Genomic DNA, 5,020 nt, shown 5'->3' on the forward strand with positions numbered 1-5,020 from the left:
AGGGTCAAAGAGAGTATTATTATTTAGTACTTTATTTCCAATACCTTACAGTCTCTCTGGTTACAAAACCTCAAGCCATTATACCAGGCTTACTTCACTGTGACTCAAGGATTGGAGGGGTTGGAGAAGAAAAGAGAAGTGGTAATTATTTTCAATGTTTCTTGATCATTATTGATTAGAACAAGTATTGTTAACCTTGTTTTACCAGGGAGAAAAATGCAATTTCACAGTAATTCGTCTCCATGAGTGACATATCTGTCAAAACTGATTTATTTATGACAAAGTCATACAAGAAGTCAGGAGTACCACTAAGAAAACTCACAAGTCTTGAAAGCCAGACCTGCCTTTGGTTCAGCTATATTAGCAGTAGCTATTATCTGTGAGTACTAGACAAAATCACAAGCAACCTATAAAGTCATACAAAATTAGGGATAGGAAGGACTTCCAGAGGTCATTCTTTAGCCTTCCAGAACATTGTAGCTAAACTATTTAATATAGATGAACCATTTATATTGTTGTTAAAGGATTCCAAAGTGAGCAGCTCACACTCTTTATCAGTAACCAGTGAAAGTTCCAATCATTGTGGTTATCTGAGTTTTTTCTTTCAGCTAATCTATATTCCACTCATTCTTGTTTATATTTATTTCTTCTTGTATTCTTAATGGAGAACAGCTGAGCATCACCTGGTGTATAATACTCCTTAATGCCTTGAAAATATCTGGGATGCCTCTCAACCTTCTTTTCCTGTAGGAAAAGCACCCCTATTGACTATTCTTTTAATTTCTCTCAAATGATGCTACAATCCCATGTTTGAATGAATCATGTTTGCTTCTCTCTAGAATTTCTCCAACTTTTTCACATTTCTCAAGATGAGGAACCTCAAATTTGCCATCAGTACTTTTTTTTAATAAAAATTCTTTCAACTTTAGCCTTGTATTCAAAATTGTATAAATATTAAAGAAATGATGCTAATAACAACTGACACCTATGTGGTACTTTAAGGTTTGCAAAGCATTACACACACTATTTCATTTTATCTTCACAATAACTCTGTGAGGCCAGTATACTATAGCATTGACTATCCCCATTTTACAGATGAGGAAACAGAGGATTAAAGCAACTAAATGACTTGCCCAAGGTAACACAACTAGTATTTATCAGAGGTCAATAGTTATTGGTATCCTCTCATATTTAAGGTAGCCATATTGTGGAGAACAGTTGTAGATTGTGCAAGAGAAGAAGTGTGTAAGATATACAAAAATTTAGGACAAGAAAAAGAGGTAGGCTTGTCAAGTAGTTAGACTGAGGAATAACAGATAAATAACTAATGTGTTACATGGATACTCATGAAATATCAAGAATTCCAAGAGAAGGCTCTTAGCTCCCTAGTGGAGACTTTATAAGAATATGAGAGGACATAGAAAAGAGTCACACACGATGAGAAGTTGTGAGCAGGTTGAATCTGCACCACTGAATAAAATAACCTACATCCCTAAGAATACATGTCCATTGAAGTATGGTGGCAGACAGTAGTTTGTTGCTAGCCTATAAGTCAGATGGAGAAATCTAAGTCCTGTGTTATCTCCATAGCCACCAATTTGGCAGAGACACATCATTCATCATTTGTTTCTCCCCTCTCCATCACCAGAAATAAAATAGTCACATGTGTCCTGTGTATCCACAAAATAACCTCATTTTTTTCTGTAATAGTAAATCTCTTGTGGTTTCACACCTTCTTTAGCACTTTTACACTGATAAGCTAACCCATAGTGCTAAAACAGATAATAATGCATGAACTTGTCTATTCTTTTCCAAGATATCATTTGGATAGCTTAGAAAATGTTTTGCCTGCTTCCTAATCCCTCACACCCCATTTCCAGTTGAGATGGCAAAATGAAGCATGTTGAAGAGCCTCTCTCTCTCTCTCTCTCTCTCTCTCTCTCTCTCCAGTTAAGAACTGCAGAAAATGACAGGTAGAACCCAAAGAACACTAAGAAGAGTTCACATCTAACGAGCAAATGTAAGGGCCCAAATAAACAGACTTGAAACATGCAAGCACTGGAAAAGAAGCCAAACCTTGGAAAATATGAGTAAACAAATGAAAACACTTGACACAATGACGACTAGAAATCTAAGAGGTAACAACCCCAGATAAAAAGTTATTCCATACAGTGTACAAGAAGAGTCATAGATCCCCCCAAAAACTCATTTGGCTCAAAAGACTACAATAGTGGCTGGAGGAAATGAAACAAAAGATACAAATGAAATTAGAATTGAACTAAGAGGTATGGGATAAAATATTGGAAGGAGACTAAATCATTTAGAACAGAAAGTAGAAAACCTTACCCAAGTAGAAGACTTCATCAAAACTAGAACAGAGATAATAGAACTCAATGATTTCATAAGCCAAGAAGAAATATTAAAACTCAAAAATAGAAGGAAAAAAAGAAAATATAAGATATTTCCTATCAAAAACAACTGATCTGGAAAACAGCTTAGTGAAAGATAAATTTAAGAATCATCAGACTCCTAGGAAATCCTAACCAAACACACATAAAAACTCGAAGTGGGTGTGGTTTTGTTGCTTTTAATAGGTGAAAAAAGGAGGCAGAACAATGTAGGATAGAAGAAATGAGGGGGAAAGGGTAAGAACTTATTTCATATAATTGAGGTTCAAGAAATAAAGAGTGTACAAACATGGATGAAGGGAAGCCACCATATCATGATCTTCAATCTCAATTGCACAAAAGCAGGTTGAACACATACATGTACACACAAAGAATTTGACATATGCACACAAAGAACTTGGTGTCAAAATACATTAAACTCAATATGGAAACAGAAAAAGGGGAGGATTGGGTTTAAGAAAGAAGGAATATAAGGGGAAGGAATATCACACACACAAAAAAATAAATATGAGCTTTGGACAACAGATCACATAGGGGAGATTTAAAAAGGAAAAAACAATAAAAACCAGGGATCAAGATGTAGACTTGGTAATCATCCCTATCCCAGCGTGCTTCGGGATGCTGCTTTCCTTTCCGATTGGCTGAGGTGCCCGTGAGGAGGGCTCTAAGCAGCCACTGTGCCCAGCCGAAATGGCATGATTCTGAAGCCCCATTTCCACAAAGACTGGCAAAGACGAGTTGCCACATGGTTTAACCAGCCAGCTAGGAAGATCAGAAGGCGAAAGGCCCATCAAGCAAAAGCCCATTGAATTGCTCCTCGCCCTGCATCTGGTCCTATCCGGCCCATCGTGAGGTGCCCTAGTGTCCGATACCATACCAAAGTACGTGCTGGTAGAGGATTCAGCTTGGAAGAGCTTCAGGTGGCTGGTATCCATAAAAAAGTGGCACAGACTATTGGTATCTCTGTGGACCCTCGTTGCCAGAATAAGTCTACAGAGTCTCTCCAGGCAAATGTGCAGTGGCTGAAAGAATATCGTTCCAAACTGATCCTCTTCCCAAGGAAACCATCTGCACCCAAGAAGGGAGATAGCTCTGCTGAAGAACTCAAGTTGGCAGCCCAGCTTACGGGACCAGTTATGCCCATCAGAAATGTCTACAAGAAAGAGAAAGCTCGCATCATTACTGAAGATGAGAAGAATTTCAAGGCATTTGCTAGTCTTCCAATGGCCCGGGCCAATGCCCATCTCTTTGGAATCCGGGCAAAATGAGGCAAGGAGGCTGCAGAGCAAGATGTGGAGAAGAAAAAGTAAACAGCTTCTGAGAACTTTGAATAAAATAATACAAAATAATAAAAAAGATGTAGACTTGGTGACAAACAGAAGTTCAGTAGAGTAGGAACTGACTCCACCTATAAAGTATAATGTTGTTCAGATTCCTTCTATTTTTTTGCCCTATTCTTCATAAAAAGGACAATGGGGGAAAGAGAGAATTAAAAATTATGTGATTGAGGGAAACACAATTAACAGTCATAACCATGGATGTGAATAAGATGAACTCATCTATAAAGTGGAGGAAGATAGCAAAATAAATTAGATAGAAGAATCCAATAATGTTGTTTGCAAGAAATGTACTAGAAACATACAAATTGACACAACTGAAGTAAAATGTTGGAGCAGAATTTATTATGCTTCAGTTGAATTTTAAAAACAGGGGTATGAATCATGATCTTAGACAAGGCAACAGTAAAAATAGACACAGTTAAAAGAAGGAAATGACATGATGCTCAAAGGAACCATAGATGAGATAACATCAAGACATACATACACACACACACACACACACACACACACACACACAATGCAATAGCATTACACAAAGGAAAAGTAACCTCAATTACAGGGAGAAATAGTAAAATTATAATTGTGGAGGATCTCTAAGTACCTATTTCAGCACTAAACAAATATAACAAAAAGTTAAATAAGAAAGAACTTAATGACTGGAATAAAATTTTAGAAGAGTTAGATATAATAGTTCTCCTGTGATTACTGAATAAACACAAAAAGGAATATAGATATCTCTTAACTGTCCATGTCACCTTTATCATGGGTTAAAGCATAAACACCTGTAAAAAATCAAAACGATAAAATGCATCCTTTATTGAGCATGGTACAACAAAAATTATAACCAATGAAGAGCACTGGAAAAGAATAAATTGAGACTCCACAAATGGAGACTAAATAATTTAACTCTAAAGAATAAATACATCAGAAGATGGCAGCTGGAAAGCAGGGACTAGCATGAGCTCCCCACCAAGTCCCTCCAAAAACCTATAAAAAATGGCTCTGAACGAATTCTAGAACTGCAGAACCCACAAAACAGCACAGGGAAGCAGGGCTCCAGCCCAGGACAGCCTGGATGGTCTCTGGGTGAGGTCTATCCCACACGGAGCTGCGAGCAGAGTGTAGCAGAGCCCAGCGTGAGCGGCGCAGACCAAACGGACCAGGGGCCGGGTGAAGCGTGCCCTAGCGCCCTGAATCAGTGAGCTGCAGCACTTACCAAACTTCTCGACCCACAAACACAAAAAACAACAGAGAAAGTTAGTGGGAAAAGTT

The 5,020-nt window shown here is 37.9% G+C and overlaps 1 pseudogene; it reads left to right on the plus strand.

Annotated features, from left to right (window-relative positions):
* The first annotated feature begins 2,116 nt into the window (after positions 1 to 2,116).
* Positions 2,117 to 3,718, plus strand: LOC118851114 (annotated as a pseudogene).
* The last annotated feature ends 1,302 nt before the right edge of the window (positions 3,719 to 5,020 follow it).

Source organism: Trichosurus vulpecula, chromosome 5 (genome assembly GCF_011100635.1).
Source record: "Trichosurus vulpecula isolate mTriVul1 chromosome 5, mTriVul1.pri, whole genome shotgun sequence".
NCBI lineage: Eukaryota > Metazoa > Chordata > Mammalia > Diprotodontia > Phalangeridae > Trichosurus > Trichosurus vulpecula.